The sequence below is a fragment of the Canis lupus genome, chromosome 34 (genome assembly GCF_048164855.1).
Source record: "Canis lupus baileyi chromosome 34, mCanLup2.hap1, whole genome shotgun sequence".
NCBI classification, from domain to species: domain Eukaryota; kingdom Metazoa; phylum Chordata; class Mammalia; order Carnivora; family Canidae; genus Canis; species Canis lupus.
The window spans coordinates 10,251,775-10,270,130 of record NC_132871.1 but is presented as its reverse complement, the minus strand read 5'-3'; the positions used below and the strand labels follow the sequence as shown (position 1 = coordinate 10,270,130).

Sequence of the window (18,356 nt, the reverse complement as noted above, 5' to 3'; positions counted from 1 at the left end):
TGATTCAGAATGTGCTTTATGTTTAAAAAAAACCCTCATTTTCTGGTTCTGTCCACTGGAAAGGCCTGTAAACAATGAATAACCCAATGGCAATGAGCATCCCTGGAACTTAAAGGTATCTCTAAATATTATTCCCTATCAAAGGAACCAAGACACTTGGAAAGATGGCTGATTCCAGGCCTAATGAATTTCTAGGAAGTTTATTAAATGAGCCTGGAATATCTTGTCATACCAGAAAGCAAGGAAGCTTTGAAAAACTATGGGGTTCTGCCCAAAAGATCTGAGTACTGTTTTAAAGAGGATCCAACTGGTCAAAGATTTCAGCATCAGTGGGCTGATAAATGCAATGGGTTGAAACATATCAAGTATATTTCAATTTGCAAGTTCAGTATGATACCAAAAAATTAGACTCACCTTTAAAGGATGTTATGGAACCAATTCATTGTGCTAAAAAAAATAAATAAAATAAATAAGATGAACAAACCAACAAACAAAATACCTGGTCTCAGGGTAACCAGAGAGTCAAGGGAGATTTTCTCTTCATAGAAGCTTTCCAACTAACAAATGAATAAATACCAATAGAATCAGGATATCACCATTTTGCAACCTCCTATTGAATTGGTGGATCTAAGCAATGACCACCAATGGCTGCTCAGATCACTAGAGAGAGACAATCAGGCATTATGTACCTCTTACAGAAATGCAAAACACTGTGTAAGAAATATTCTTTTTTTTAAAGATTTTATTTATTTATTCTAAGACACACAGAGAGAGGCAGAGACATAGACAATGTGAGACTCAATCCCAGGGCCCCAGGATCACACCCTGAGCCAAAGGCAGATGCTCAACCACTGAGCCACCCAGGCCTCCCTTCATAAGAAATATTCTTGACAAAATAATTGAACCTAAATCTTATCAATCCTCTAGATCTAACTGCCAATTTAGAGCTTCTAATGACAGAGTAATACAATAAATAGGGACAGTCAGCAAAATCCAAACTTTTGGAAACTCCAAGACAAAGAGCCAGTTTCTTCAACAATAACAACCAAGATTGCAAGGGGAAAATGGAGAGAAAGAGAGCTGATAGGGAGATATATAAATCTTTTGACATGTAAATGTATTTATTTACTCCTATTTTAAAAGGCAGTGTAGAATCACAACCGTTTTTAAAACAGTATTCCCTCAAACAGACTGAAATTCAGAGCTACTAGTTTTCTTCAGAAACTTCTGAAGATTGAACATTAGCAGCCTAGAAACCTTTTCCTTCCTCCCCAGACTCTCTCACACTTGGGATGGGGGTGGGGGAGACAATTGATGCTAAATAAATAGCATATGGTTGAGCTTGCCAAACTTTCTACTCCCTCTCATGGGCAATAGGGTGACTGGGCTTATTCCTGAACTAAAGTCATAGAGTAAGGAAGTAAGCTTATCAAACAGAGAATAGAGGGAAGTTTCCATTGTAGGTAATTTCCAAAGGTAGGAATGGATGAACTCAGAGCTAAACTGTTCAGTCCTTTCTTTTGTTGCCCAAAGTGAGGTATACTATTGATGGTGCTCAGATCCGTGGCTCATTGAGACATCAGTGTAATGTGCTCAGCTCCTTTGATCGTGTTAGAAAAGCCATCTCTGGGTAGCAAAGAGAAGCTAGTCTATTACAATGATGGTACTATACGAGGAAAATCAAAGCAGCAAACACCAGGCAGTGTCCCTTTCTTCTTGAATTCCAATGATCAGCTTCACAGTCTAAGCAAACCCAACTAGGAGAGCAGATGGTGAGGTCAGAAAAATGAGGAAAATTTTATCCAGGACTGTGGACCACCTCAGATCTTCTCGGGCTCCTAGCATCCTTACCTCTGTCATCCAGGTAGTTATGGGGGATTAAAGGTTTAAGACTTCATTTTTTGACCAGTGCAGTAAAATGGCATACATAGCTGATCCTTTTGAGGTATACAATAGATACTGTGTTCTTTTCCGACTGCACCCTCCATGGTTTAGATGTGTAGACAGCCTCCCCATGGATGCACCACCACTTCCCAGCAGCAAGAAGCCTTTCTTGGATGATGGGAACAACTGGTCCATCTTTAGTTGGTTCAACATTGAGAAGATAGTTGCCTTTGAAACCTACTGTCTAAACTAGTTCTGAAATGTCTGCAGAATCGCTTACGATGTCAGACATGGCTCCATCACAATGATAATCCTGGATGGCTTGTAGGTGGTGGTGCATATCTCCCACTTGTGATCTACTGACCTTCCCGGCTTGAATTTGTCTTGACAGCTATAGTACCATCCTTGGTAACAGGAGCATTTCTAACCCTATAGGCCATTTCCCTTCATCCTTGACAGAGCTATCACTGAAGATTCAAGAAAGAAAATTTGTAAAGTTCCAGTAAGTATCAGGACATTCTCCTTCTCCACCAGACCAACAGATCAGGTCCCTGTTAACAAGGTCAAATAGCTCTGGCATTGTTTTCACACTGACCAAATGCTGTGTTTTGAAGCCATTTCTCTTATCAAGTAGATAGTTGATGGAACCATTCTAAGAGTGAGTGAAAGACTCAGTGGCATATGTTCTTCTTCCAGACTGCTGTTCCCAACTCATCAACTCAGCAGAACACTATTGGGATGGGGTCCCAGGGCCTCAGAGTTCTGGCTCCAACATAGGACTTGGCCATTTTGAAAAGGCTCTGTGATACTTTGTGGTCAGGACAACCTACTGGCTCCGTGGCCTGGATGAATTCAGTCATTCATTAGGGTGGAAGAGGTGCAAGGGGAACTGTGACCTCAAGTCTGCATAGCTTTTGCCAGGTTGGCAGCTGTCACACCTGAAGCTCTGGTACTGGGGTGGCCCTCGCCTATTCAGTGCACCTGTACCACTCACCACCGCAGGCTGGCTTTAAGAACATACCCTTGGGGCACTAACCCTCCAAGCTTTGCCTCGCTGAACCAATCTAGAGTTGAGACTTGGTCACTTCAGGCTATAGCGGTGCCCGACCTGCATTGAGCCCCCAGGACCCACCTGGCCTCAACACCTGTCAATCAAGAGAAATTTTTAATTCATCAATCCTCATGAATGGACCTTATGTGGAACCTGACCCAAGCAAAGCAAATGCATTGTTATGCTCTGTTTTGTGTGAAGGAAAACAGAATCAGTATGGTGATCCTAAAAGGAAGTCTGAAAGAACTGAAAGCCTTGGGGTAGAGAGATTGGGAAGAGTGGGAGTGCAGGCCAAGGAGGTGACTGTGGGACCTCCTTGCTGCCATACTCATCTCAACCTCATTTAGCTCTCGCCTCTAATTAGCCCCTCAGTAAAATATTTTGGTTTAAGTAGAAGCCTAGAATAGGAATCCACAAAAATATCAGCTCTATTAAACCATGCCCTCCATTTCAACTAGAAGATAAAACAGGAGAGAAAAGAGACATATCTTCAAATTCAATTCTATCTTCAGTTATGCTTTATGGAGAACTTATGTCATTCACAAAAGAGATGCAGTTTCCCCAGGGGAGACAGCAGGTGTACATTTTCTCTCAAGGTTATTTAATTGCTGTCAGGAAGACATATGATTAGCAAAACCAAATGCTGGAAATATGAAGTATAGACAATTTTAAAGTTGTTTATATAGTTGATTACAGTATATCATACAATGTGTTTATATGCCATAAACCTGCCTATCACAGACTGTTTCCACACCTGTGCATCCGCATTAAACAGCCCAACGTTTAGCTGTGCATAAATTCCCGGCTGAGAGAATGGCCAGCACCCAGCAGAACCTAGCTGTCTCTGTTGGCCTCTCAGTCACCTTCTAAGCACCCTAAGGCCTGCTGACCTGTAGCATCCTCTGCTGTGGTGAGAGCCCTCTGAGCTTCACAAAAGGAGACCAGCACGAAAATGACAGGCTCCTGGGGGTTCCTCACTGTCCTTTATGACATTGCTATTCAAAACAGGACCCACTGTTGTAATCTTGGTTACTGTTCAGAGATGAGACAAGCATAGAATCGAGAGAAAGCATTTAAAATGTTGAGAGCCATTTGGCATGATGAGTTTATGTCTGTTCAATCTAATAAAAAATAGGACTTGAATTTTGTGTGGATTGGTATTTTATTCCATTTTAAGTTATTTTTATTGCCCCTTACAAAAGATCAGGCTGTGACAGATTGGAAATTAAGAACACAACACAAATAACTTATCTTTCACTTACACATAATTTCAGATGCACTGCCTTAGAGTGATGGCTACCATGCATACCAGGAAGCATCCCAAAGCTTCCTCCTGACACTCTGACAGTTCCCAAGAGGCAGCTGATGGCAAAAACGTGGACCAAAAAAGATGGTCTTCCCAAAGAGTCCAAGGGGCATTCACAGGTGGGAAGCGAGCATGTAATCTGCACGGGTGTTAGGTCCACATCAGAGGTTGGTAGATCTCATGAAACCAGCCCAGTTGACCTCTGGTCACAGCATAACCCTGAGTCTTTCCAACAGTAACAGTGTAGTAATGGTATTAGTAGAACCAGCAGTAGTCAAGACTTACATAGGACTTACCATGGTACAGCTACGGTCTTAAATGCTTTACATACATCAGATAACAAGTGGTTCCTCCCTTTGCCGTGACATACGTGCACACCTCTACATGTACACTGGGAAGCGCAGCATCAAGTTGGTTTACATTCATTCCATATATGACCCTGCAAATTTGCTAATGACTGACCCTGATTCAGGTATTTCAAGACATCATGCTGAACATACTAGAGACAATTATTAAAGAATAGAAAAATATTACCCCAGGAAGAAAATTTTAACACAGAAACAGCACTCAGTGTTGGAAAATATGGAGATAGTTCAAACTACGTTTTTATTTTTTTGCTGTCGCACTTGGAAGTTCTCAGGCAGGAAACAGACATTCACAAAATACACGGACGAGGCAAAGACAACAACACAACAAGACTTGCTTCCCAGTACAGAGAGGTTATCTAGTACCAAGTCCTTCATTACCTAGCTTTCTCCCCCCGGGTAGGTTGTAAGACTGAGGCGCAGTTCATATTTCCATACTCCTTGCCCCATATTGAGCTTTAATAAATGTTCAAATTTTATGAAGTCTATGTTTCACAAGCAGAATCTATTTGCCCTTTAAGAAGTCTTCTTGAGGCTCTGCATAAGCGCAGATACATTTTGCCCTTTCCTGTAATCTCTGCTATTTCCAAAGCGATCCCACTGCCATTGGCAGCCAGCTTCCCTACTTGGCTTTGGAGTGGTCAAAAGAAGTTAATCGCACACAGATTTTCCGGACATCGTTGTAGGGAGGGATCAAGGAGCTTACCCCGGGGAAACAGAAATAGAGGAAACGTTAGCTTCTCCCTCATGTTTCCATGGCCTTTGTCCTTCCTTGGGTTCTGGGGTCAATATGAGGCTCCACTTTGTGGTGTTAATGGATGTTCCCAAACCAACATGAGCAGGCATGGAGATGTTTTCTCCCAAATGACTAAAATCTTTTCTTCTTCCCACCAATTTAAAGCCATACTAGTAAAACGGTAATGCCAAAGTCCAATCAATTAATATTCACTGGAAGCCCATAACATTCCAAAGCCATGATTCCTGTCCCTAATTAACCATGAATCCCAGGAGACTCTTCTCCACATTAACTCTATGTGCCCTTCGAGATGAGGTCATGGGTGTGCGCATCCTCCTAGCGGTAGGTAGGAAAGAGAAAGAGTGGGCCTCCAAGGCAACTCCATGAAAGATATAAGATGAATTAGTGAAAAGACAAGAAGAGACGGGTATCTGTTGCTTAGTGGGAATGTTTCCAGGAGAGAAAGTCCCAACTTGCTTCTTTGTGTTATTTTTTCTGTCTCTGTAGTAACAAGATGTAGGGTGGTTCCTTATAAAATGCCTTCAAAAAAACTGTTGGGGTGCCTGGCTGGTTCAGTAGGTGGAATGAGCAACTCTTGATCTTGGGGTGATGAGTTCAAGCCCTGTCCTGGCTGTAAAGATTACTTTAAAAAAGCGTTTTTTAAAAATGGTCATTTTACCTTCCCAACAAAGTAATGAGAAAGATTAATATCTCCATTTGACAGATAAAGACACGAAAACTCAGGAAGAAGAAGTCTTCATGCCCACAGTCACACATATCGCAGCAGAGCCAGGACCTTAACTGAAGTCTTTTGCCCTGAACCACAGTGCTCTTTTACCATCATAGCTGCCTTTATGGTCTTTTTCTGGATTTAACATATCCCAAACAGATTATTCCTCCAAATCTTTCTTCTCTCAACTTCTGTATAAGTCTGGGAGTAATCTTTGGACACTTTATTTGGGACACTTTCCCAAATCCAACCCATCACCAAATTATGGCAATTTTACCTCCAAACACCCCTCTTCCTACTTCTCGCTCCACTAAGTGGTTCGAGTACTCCATTTATTTGTTACATGCATGTCAAGGTGGAATGTGTCCAATTAAGAATGTTACCAGGAAGACAGAGTAGTTGGGAGATAGATTTTCTTTTAAAAATAAGATTTTGAGGGGTGCCTGGGTGATTCAATTGGTTAAGCATCTGACTCGTGATTTTGGCTTAGGTCATGATTTTAGGATTGTGGGATCAAGCCCCATATTCTACTCTGTGCTCTGTGGGGAATCTGCTTCTCGCCTTCTTCCTCTACCCCTCCTTTTTCCTCTACCCCTCCCTCTTCCTCTATACCTCATTCCTGCTCTTGTGCTCTCTCTAAGTCAATCAATCAATCAATCAATCAATCTTTTTTAAAGATAAAATTTTGAGAGGTTTCTTCAAAAGCAAATAAGGAAAAATTAAGTTTGTGACCTACCATATTTGCTTGGATATCTTGGAAAATATTTGTAGTCATGGTCATATTTTTTTTTTAAAGATTTTATTTATTTTAGAGAGGCAGAGAGAGAGAGAGATGTGTGAGCAGAGGCAAGAAGAAACAGAGGGGAAGGGCCAAAGGGGGAGAGAGAAGACTGAAGAGGCCTCCACACTGAGCACAGAGCTGGAGGTCGGGCTGGATCTCACCATCCACAGATCATGACCTGAGCTAAAACCAAGAGTTGGATGCTTAACAGATGAGCTACTCAGGTGCGCCCTGTCATGGTCATATCTTAAGTTTGTATTTTGATTTCTCTAAATGCAACTGAAATCCTTTTGGGAACAAATCAGACTTTCAATTAAGTGCATTGTGGTTTAATAACAAAAGAAACTATTGCTTTAGATGATCTAGTTTTTCTCTCATAGCCAGACTCTCAAAGCTGGGCAAACAAATATTCTTACAATTTTACAATTGGGGGCACTTGGGTGGCTCCATGGGTTGAGCATCTGCTTTCAGCTCAGGTCATGATCTCAGGGCCCTGGGATAGAACCTCTCATCTGGCTCTTTGCTCAGTGGGGAACTGCTTCTCCTTCTCCCTCTGCCTGCCACTCTCTGTCAAATAAATAAATAAAATCTGTTAAATTTTTTTTTTTTTTTTTTTTTTTTTTTTACAGATTGAAAACTGAGGTACAGAGACGCAAAGTGACTTGCCCAGGGTAACAATTAAGATTAGGATCTGGAGTACCCACACCCACACAGGTGTTTTTCCCTATAGGCTCTGCTAGCCTCTCTGATGCATTCTGTCCTCATATTTTAATGCTAAGATGACCCAAAGAATAAAAGGCAATCTAGTGAATTCAAAGATTTAGCAGAAGTCTTTGGTACATACACTGTGGCCCAGATACCATAGTTATTTTGTTGTTCAGACACAGTGTGTGTGTGCTCCAGAAAATCAAAAGCAAAGACCTTAGTAAGAAATTTTCTTAAAGGAAAGAGTATTAAAAATATTTATAGCTAGAATAATTTGGTAATGAATACACAATATAAAAAAAGGTAAATTGTGACATCAGAAATGGAAAAGGGTAGAGTTTTTGTATGCGATCCAAGTTTGGTTGTTAATGTAAAATAGACTATTGTATCTATAAAATATTTTATGTAAGCTTCATGATAACCACAAAACAAAAACCTCCAGTACATTCACAAAAGAGAAAAAGAAGTGAATCAAAGCAGTCCACTATGCAAAATCATCAGTTCACAAAGGAAGGCAGCAGGAGATGAAGAAAGGAACAAAGGGATTCAAAGCAGCCAGAAAACAGTAAGATAGCATTAATAAATCCTTACCTACCAATAAGTACTCTAATATAAACAGATTAAAATTTTCAATCAAAAGGCATACAGTAGCTGGATGGATAAAAAAACAAGACCCAACTATATACTGCCTTTAAGAGACAATGTTCATATCACCCCGAGGCATCTATAAATTCAATGCAATCCCATCAGAATGCTACTGGCATTTTTCAAGAAATAGGAAAAACAATCCTAAAATTCATGAGAAACACTGAAAGATCCTGAATGCCCAAAGTGACGTTGAGAATGAAGAGCAAAGCTGAAGGCTTCACACTTCTTGATTTCAAACTAGATTACATAGCTTTAGTAATCAAAACAGTATGGTACTTGCATAAAGACAGACACACAGACCAATGGAATAGAACAGAGAGCCAGAAATAAACCCCTGCATGTCTAGTCAACTAATACTTGACAAGGGAGCCAAGAATACTCAAGGCAGAATGGATAGTCTCTCTAATAAACAGCACTGGAAAAACTAAGATAACCACATGCAGAGGAATGAAACCGGACCTCTATCTTATACCATACACAAAAATTAACTCAAAATGAATGAAAGACATAAACGGAAGAACTAAAACCATAAAATGACTAGAGGAAAGCACAGGGGAAAACCTCCTTGACACTGTTCATGGCAATAAATTTTTGGATATGGCACCACAAACACAAACAACAAATGCAAAACTTAAAAATGTAAACTGAGACTACATCAAACTGAAAAGCTTCTGCATAGCAAGAGAAACAACCAACAAAATGAAAAGGCAACCTAGGGAAATGGGAGAAAATATCTGCAAATCATCTATCTAAGGGGTTATAGTCCAAAAGATATAATGAACTCCTACAATTCAATAGCAAAACAAAACAAAAATCCAATTTAAAATGGGCAGAGGAACTGAATAGATATTTGTCCAAAGACATACAAATAGCCAATAAACAAGTGAAAAGATGCTCAATATCAGTAATCATCAGGAGATGCAAACTGAAACTACAAGGGGCTATCACCTCACACCTTTAGATGGCTATCCTCAAAAAGACAAGAAATAACAAGTGTTGGTGAGGATGTGGGAAGAAGGGAACCTTTGTGCACTGTTGGTGGAATGTCCATGAATACAGTCACTATGGAACACAGTATAGAGGTCTCTCAAAAAAGTAAAAATAGAACTACATATGATCCAGCAATCCCACTTCAGGGTATACATCCAAGGAAATGAAAACAGGGTCTCGAAGAGATATCTGCCCTCCCATTTTCACTGCAGCATTATCTACAATGGTCAAGACATGAAAACAACCTAAGTGTCCATCAAAGTATGAATGGATAAAGATGGATAAATCTTTATATGTATATACATATAAATCTTTATATATGTGTGTGTGTGTATATATATGTATGTATGTATGACCATATGCAATGGAGTACGGTATTACTATATATACAATATATACCATATTTCTCTCTCTACTTAGCTAAGAGAAAGAAGGAAACCTTGCCTTTGCAAAAACATGGATGCACCTAGACGCCATTATCCTAAGTGAAATAAGTCAAACAGAGAAAGACAAATCCTGCATGGTATTACTTACATACAGAATCTGTAAAACAGTCAAACTCATAGACACAGGTGTAGAATGGTGGTGACCAGGGGCTGGGGCATGGGGAGATGGAAAGATGCTGGTCAAAGGGTACAAACTTATAGTCCCAAGATGAATAAGTTTTGGGTGGGAGTCTAATGTTCAGCCTGATGATTATAGTTAACCATACTAGTATATACTGGAAAGCTGCTTAGAGAGTAGATCTTACAGGCTGTCACTACAGAAAAGCTATGGCAATTATGTGAAGTGATGGAGGTGTTCACTAATGCCCTGGTGGTGGTCATTTCCCAATATAAGTATCTCGGACCAACGAGTCGCACACCTTAAACTTAGACAATCTTATATGTCAATTATGTCTCGAAAAGCTGGGAAAAAAAAATCTTTGCTTTATCAGTAAAACAACAATTCTACAGGAGGAAAACTATGACATATTTCTATAGTACTCTTACACACTGGTTCTTTTTGCACCTGATACAAATGTTTCATTAAGTGACTCTTAATGTTACCAATCCCCTCCCTTCAAAATATCCTTTCAGAATATGGGTTTTTTTTTCCTATGGTTCTTCTTGGAATCAGAAGCCATATATCCTAAAGAAACGTAAGAAGCAATCTAAAGAAGTTTGTTCAATTTATTGTTCTATATGGGTTGGATAGGGTTGCTACAGAAGAGTATCTTTTTTTTTTTTTTGGCAACTCTCTGTAGCCTAGGCAAAGTATTTTTCTCCCCAGGTCTATGTTGTTGAAAATTTTGCTACAAGCTTCCCAAAAGCTGGGTTTTACACTTGATCTTAGCCAAAAGGCCGAGAAGCGATCAAAAGCTGGGTTTTAATGCTAAAGTACACTCCTAGAAGTGCAAAGATAGTAAGTAAAAAAAAAAAAAAAACCTGTCAGTGATGTAGATGAAAATGAATGTTAGAGCAATTCCCGGGCTGCAGAGAAAGACTCCAATGTTTACATAATCCCAGTGTGCATGCGTGGCTTCTTCTATATTTCCCTGCTAAACCTCATCTGGCTTTGCTCAAGACCTCAAATGCAGTGAATTCTAGGCAGCACCTAATATTTATTCATGCCATTGTCAAGAGCATCTTTGCAGTTCTTGCCAAGGTCTGTCGTTGAATATGTTTATCCAGCTGCATGGCAAAAACATAATACACAGTCATCATTTTACTCAGTCACCTACTCAATATTTTCTTCTATGATTAAATTAACTCATAAATATTACACTTTTAATGCCAGAAAGCCATGGTTCATCCAGCCAGTTGAATACTTGTTTGTCCATTTTCTAATGTTGCCAGGCACTCAGTCATTGCATTACAGAGTTTGAAATAATGAAAAGCATTGCATTTACTTAATATGCACAATACACAGAGCACGATCTTTCCACAGGCTCCTTTATTACGCAGGGCAAGGCTGTGGGAGAAATTTTGTAAGAAGCACTGAAGAACTGTAGGGAGGGACTATGTTGGAAATGGTTTTGGTGTCTATGTGCAGCTCTTCCCTGATGGCTCGATGCAAAGGAGAAAAATGCTGGCTCTCTGCAACCGGCACAATGTCTTGCTCGACCAAGGAGGATTTCAAGTAAACACACAGGCACCTTGGTCTTCCTTGTACTTAATTTCCTGTACCAGCCTGTAGGCGTCTGCCATGTACTGTGACATTTAGAAACTCCGCCCTCTAAACATCCACACACGGTCTGCTTGTTTAAAGCATCCTCCAGAAGGTCTTCATACTCCTCTTCACAGTGAAAGGACTGCAGTTTAAGGGCAAGAGTCTGCCCCTACCTTCCCATGCTAGGCCTGGTGACAGTGACACAATATGCATCTATGCAGATACCTGGCCCTGGAGGCAAGAGCCATGTACCATAGGACCCTTCTCAGATCACCTTCTGAATGAAATATTTATAGCTGGCAAGGCAGGGTAGTTAGCTTTTCCAGAATTATATCTGAATTTGCGCTATCATTCTGGGAATAGCCTTGGTTAGCAATTGCTCATAATGTCAACACTTTTGGAAACTTTTTACAGTCATTTTATTGTTTTTATTTCAAAAATAAAACTTAAAGGAGCTTGAAAAGTAGGTTTTTAGATGATCACACAATGGCCTGATTTCAGTGGTTTCAGTTCTGTGCATTTTACTTTATGTGCACCTACTGAAATTAACCAAAATTAATCCATATTTGAACAAAGACTGTGGATACAAATGAGCCCGAACTTCCTAGACTCCTCAGTGCAGCGCACTAGCTGAAGCGTTTGGAATGCATTGGCCCTGGGAGGCGAAGAAGTTATGGCAAACAACATATGGGCTTTAAAACTGGAACTATCCAAGACAGAGCAAGAAAGCTATTTTCACTTTACTTGTTCCTTTTTTTTTTTCCTCTAGAAGATGAATTATTTCTAATCACATTTTATTTTCATCTTTAGAGCTGGATCCCAAAAGAGCCAGGTCAGTTTAAACCCGCTGGTGAGTTTGCAGCCCCGTCCAATGATTACCTAATGCATTTGTGTCATCTGCTTTCCTTGTTGTGTGAAAACACACTAAGGAAATGTGTAAGTGCACTGAATTGTTCCCAACTCTTTTATTCACCTTTCAGCATGCTAGTTCCTTCCCTTGGCATTGATATCATTATGCATTTGTCAAAGATAGACTGTCACTTTAGGGCCTCTATTATGTGCAAGAATTGGCAGCAAATTTTGCCACTGGGATTTGCTTATATCCTCTGTATGTTATTGTACTTCTTTGGCATTCAGTAAATTCCGTACACCCACTTCTTTGATGTTCATTCCAGCCCCTAAATGTGGAAACAATGACTGAAATTTTGGATCAAAGCATCCCGTTGATGGCAGGCAACACAGCTCTCTGCTAGTTCACTAAAACAGAGTATCCCCCCCACCCCCCACCCGCCACAATCTAGACCAATAGTTCTCTAGGAACAGCTCTGACTTCCCCAGTGCAAAGGCACAAGAGGAAGTTAAAGAAAACAACTCCAAGAGACTTTTTTAAAGATTTTATTTATTTATTCATGAGAAACACAGAGAGAGAGGCAGAAACATAGGCAGAGGGAGAAGCAGGCTCCCTGTAGGGAGCACGATGTTGGACTCGATCCTGGGACCCCACTATCACGCCCTGAGCCAAAGGCAGACGCTCAACCACCAAGTCACTCAGGTGCCCCCAACTCCAAGATTTTAAGAAAAAGAAAGAGATGAAACAAGAGCGAAAATGAAGCTTATGATAATTTTTTGATCACAGAGAAAGCTAAGTACTGTTCCAATTGGTCCACTTGCCAACCTCCCCCCCACCCCCCACCGGTCTAGTCTAGTCTAACACTTCTACTGAGCTGGACTTTCTTCAGGTTTGGGAAAGTGTCTAGATCTCATTTCTGTATAACGTCAGCTACACTAGATGGCTCAGATTTTTTAAAATAACTTTTTAAAAGAAGGATTAAAGGGCCCATGAATTAAGGAATTATAAAAGTAATTGACAAAGAAAACCAGAACTACCAAAATTTCAGTGGGTTAGTTTTGCAAACTAGAATTAGCTGTCTGGAACACATTTTCAGTGTTTGCTTTTGCTTTACTCCTGGGATGCCAGTGTAAATAATTACTTCATTCAATTTATTTCACAGGTCAACTTTGACTCATAAAAGCATTAAAGCAGGTAACCCCCTAGGGATGTTGGGAAGACAGATGAGCAAATAGATATGAAATTGTTATAAGCTCTTTGAAGAAGGGCAGGGAAAGGCACTTTATAAATCCAGGGTATTTTATGGTTATGTTTCACTTCATTCCATTTGGTATCCAGAATGTGTTAGTTATAATTAATATACAATGCTTCGAACTATTATCAAAGTACCTTACTCCTTTTGAATATAGCAAAGAAGGTAATTGTGTTTGGGGAATCTCATCCTGTATAAATTAGAAGAATTCCCACTAGAATGCCATAATTGAGAACGGGGCTGACTGCACAGAATGCAGAAGAAAGTCGTCTTAGCATGGTGGCGGGTGCTCCATCAAAAGGTAGAGCGCCAAGGAGGTAACATGACAGCCCTTAAAATACCAGTTTCAGATCCCCTAAGTGGGAAGTTTTTATGGCCACAGGTATGCAACAGTGACATCCAGCGGTCGTAGAGATAAGTACAAGTGTGTCTCACTTTAAAATAGAAAATGTTCCCTATTAGAACCAAATTCGCAGTATTGTCAAAGGTGCCTGCGTTCTTCATCGGGCCACAGTGTAAGTCAGTAATTCGGGCTAGATGGCCAGTGCAGCTAGATTTACTGTTTATTCACCAAGTAGCTTGCAAGGTCTGTTGTCCCATTATTATTATTTTGTTGCTTTTTTAAGTTCAGGAAAATTATAACGGGTCTACTCCCCAAGGGTGTCTCTGACCCTCCTACGCACACTTAGATATTTTTGCAAGCATAAATGAGACTTGGTGCTGCTGCAAACCCAGCAAAAATGGAGGCTACATTTGACTCCACTGTTAAATACTCCAGGGAAGGCATGTGACTCCGAATATTTTCATTATTGTAGAATTGCTCTAAGAAATCCATTACGATTTTTTCCAAGTCACTGGCGAAGAAGGGAAAGAAGGGGGAGGAAAGAGAAGAAAAGGGAAGGAAAATAAAGAAGAGAAGGGAAAAAGGAATGAAGGAAAACAAGGAAGAAAGAGAGGAAGGAAGGAGAGAGAGGAAAGAACAGGACTACCCACTGATTTTTAATCAGTTTTGGTAGTAGGTCCATTAATGTGATAATACATCTAAAGAGGGAATTCAAAGAGCTTAGCCTCCACAAAATTCTTTTTCATTTTAAATTGCATTCTTTCAACTGGCAAGCAACTAACTCAGTAAGATAAACAACAAGAACAGTAATAGTAATTTTCATTTTAAAAATCCGAGGAGAGCCCCTGCTGCTTGGAAGTACCTAGAACAGTGCCACTTGAAAGAGGACACTTAAAAAGCGTCCCCTCCACCATGTTGGTAAAGAACTCAACAGAAGCCTGTTAGGTCACCTGAGCCTGTAAATCATTTGCGTCCCTGGCAATGCTGAGCACATCAGGTGATGGCTTACCAACTTCCCAGGCGGCAACTCCTTCAGAGGAGCCGTCATCTTGTGGCAGGCTGCTCCTCTGATGTTCTCTTCACCTGCCTGCCTCTCTGATGTTTCTCTTCACCTGCCTGCCTCTCTAAAGCCCTCAAGATGGGAAGAATTTAGAGGTGCCCTCTTTCATTTCTTGTTAGAGGAGGGGAAACAAATCAAACAAAATATCTACCCAACTCCAGGGAGAAAATCAAGACATAACTCCATTAAAAGTGCCCACTGCTCTTTGGCTAATGCATCGCCTTTGTGCCCAAGTGGTGGAGAAGAAAGAACATCATAGAAACTGCATTGCATCGAAGGAGCATGTGTGTGTGAAATCTGTGATTTGCATCAAGCAAAGGAGCACTAAGACAAAGGGATGGGGATGGGGATGGTCTCCGCAAGGGAAGTCTGGGAAATGATTCCCATTCATGTCAGTGAGAGTTAGGGGCGATGTGCACTGAAACAGAGCAGGGAGCCAGGGTTGGTTTTCCAAGGCCTTTGAACTGCAAGCTGGCCTATCCAGATTCCGAAGAAAAAGAACGCCATTGCTCCTATCACTGCTCTCACCGTATCTTCACTTGGAGACTCCTCCGCCCTGTGGCTTCTCCCAGAAACTTCCACAGCTGGGCCTTGTGGGAAACGCACCAAGAATTAATATGCCCAGGTCTCACCTCTCCCTGGAGTTCTCCAAGAATTTGGCTGGGTCAGCTCTTATCTGGTGCACCCTGGATGCCCAGGTCAGAGATTTCTAGAGTCAAGTCCAGGGTCCCTCCAACGCAAAAGTGGACCTTTCCCTAAGCATGCCAGGGTTTCCTGCACTAAGATTGCTTCGGCCACCGCATTACCATTTCCTGCCAGCCCGAGGAGCAAGAGGCTGGCATGAGGAATCAATTCTCTCCTTTTCTCCCTAAAGAAAAAAACCTGCCTTACAAAGCTTTCTTCAGTGTTTCAGTACAAAAAAAAAAAAAAAAAAAGGCAGTTGCATGACATGCATACCCTTTCCTCGCTTACAGCTCTGGGTATAGTTTTACTGCAGTATATAATCTAATAATCCATTTAATTTCTTTAGAGAGATGTTTTATATATATACAGGTGGCATTTGGATGGAATCACATGCTGTAAACCTGTCTGCTCCTATCCGGGTTCAGAATATAGAAGAAGGATCTGTTTTACAGACATTCCAGAATTTTTACATGGTCAATTGGCTGGTTTTGTATTCTGGAACATATCAGGGCGTCTGCAGGAAAAAATATATATAAATTCTATAAAATGGTGGCAGGATTTCTGATTTACTGATAGTGCTGGTTTGAATTTTCACAAAAATATTTAGCTACAGGACAATGTATTACGCGTATTCTTAAAGGTAAATAACTGCAACCAATAAAAGTTCGGCCTATAAAGGGTCCCATCTTCTACTAGTTTTCTGCACCGAGAATTACTACCAGTATAATCATGGCTCCCTGCACACTAATATTTCCTCTGATACAGTATGATCAATGTTGTGGAAAAACATTTATTATATTTCTTCTAGCTACTTAAAGGCATTACTGAATTATGGGCATCGCAAAACGAATCCACTGTGCATTTTTTCTTTATGTGACGTTTTTACAATCTTCATTTTCTGCTTTGCAGCCACTGAGCTATAGAGATCCACACTTTGTCCCTCTTACAACTGCCACTGGGGCCACCCTCTCCTTTCTGCTTTATTACATCTGAAATGCACTTCATATGATAACATTCCTTTTCATTCTGCGCCGGACTCTTATGTGAAAGAAAGAAGTCATGAAAGAAATTAAACAATCAGTGTTGCTAATAATAGTTCTTAATCTCCTTACTTAACAAAGGTTATGAAGTTTAGACTGAGAAAAGGACAAGGGGAGGAGATGGTATTTTACAGAATCATTCCAGAAGAGCTGATGGACTCGGAACGGGTGTGGGGTTTGCAGTTGTGACATTTAACAATTTTATTAACATCTTTGCTTCTTAGGCACCTCAATCCGCAGGCTCTGCAGCTGGGAGAGAGTGTCCAGCTAACAGCCCGTGTCTCGGGCTCTGCCAGGGGATGAATCAATTAGCAAGAGAAGCAATGATGCAAATGCTCCGGGGTCACTCGGGATGCTGTTTGCCTTTTTGATAGAGAAAGCACGCCATAAATAACATCACACCTCAGGAAATCATTCCGGGAGGCCCAGATGCCGGCAGGGCTGCTGCCGGGGACGGAAGGAATCATTTGCTCATTGTGTGGATTTCCCCCCATCTCAGTCAATGGAGGATTTGTAGTAAAATCAAAGTATTTAAGAGGAGGACAGTATGTGGTAACGGAGGCCTGTTTAGTAATTTTTTTTTCGTACCAGAACCTGTGATTTACGACCCGGAGTTACAGCCAACTTTATTACAAAAATGACTTCACCCATAATAACCTTATTCGGGGCTCTCTGGAGGATGATGTAGTACCCAACGGCACTACAATCCAGCAAATACTCGCAGACAATTCCCGCCTCCGCCCCTGGGGCAGGCTTCCCCCTTCCCCCGCTGGGACAAGGGGGCTCCCAGGAAAGATGGGGCTCCTGCGGGATGAAGGCCCGGAGGCTTCCACCCCTGCCCGAGGCCTAGTGAGCAGAACACACCCACTCGCGCTCCTCTCCTCCGCCCGGCCCTGGGCTGCGGCCCAGCACGGGAGGTGGGAGGTGGGAGGTGGGAGGTGGGAGGTGGGCTGCCGAGGCTCCTCCGCCCGCCGTTCAAATTGCCATGGTAACCGCCGGCTGCACGGAGACCGCGGGGCTGGGTGTCGGGGTCCCCCGGCGGCCCCGGGTCTAGCAACGGGCCCTCCATCTTCTTAAACTCTCGTGTCAGTTCTAGCAATTGTTTTAAATTTACACCCTCGGAGTGGCTTAGTGGGATTACATGTCCATTTGCATTAAAACAGGTTTCTGTCATTAAACTGCCATACAATAAGCTTCCTCGGGACAAATGAATGAGCTCTAAATATCATCAAGTACAAGTTCACTTCACCGAGAGGCCTGGGGGGGCGGGGGGCAGGCGGAGGCTGCTGGGCGCCCAGCCCCGGGAAACAGCAGTGCCACCCGAAGGAGGCCTGGCCCTTCGTGGCTGGGAGAGAAACGGGTCTGATTCAGGGCCCATCTGGGAGTGCCGGTGACATTCTCCTCGTTCACCCAAGTCCCACAGTTCACCCTCTAGTCCTTACTCCAGCTATGCCGTTTACCCTTGACCTTGGCTGCTGAAATTTGCTGATGGCCCACCAGCCCCGTGAGTCTGTGACCTGTCTCAGTCCGTCTGTCTGTCCTTGAGGAACTTGTGTGCATCCAAGTCGCTGGGCAACAGCATGCGCAGCTCACAGCACCCCCTGTGGCTAGACAGGATCCTCCGGAGGGTTGTTCCGGGACTGTCCTGACCATCTGTCAGGGATCCGGAACCCAAAGACCGGTCCTGATTCAGAGTACCTTACTCTGGTCATGCAGAAGCCAGACAGGAACAGGAGGCAGTTTTTTGGGCTGCACTGTCCCCTGCTCACAAGGACTGCCA

The 18,356-nt window shown here is 41.9% G+C and overlaps 1 long non-coding RNA gene and 1 pseudogene across 8 annotated transcripts in view; both read right to left on the bottom strand.

The window, feature by feature from the left end:
• Positions 1–18,356, bottom strand: part of LOC140624410 (uncharacterized) — a 373,398-nt gene that overhangs the window by 136,710 nt on the left and 218,332 nt on the right. The gene's annotated exons all lie outside the window — the stretch shown is intronic.
• On the bottom strand, positions 923–17,645 carry LOC140624442 (tissue alpha-L-fucosidase pseudogene; annotated as a pseudogene).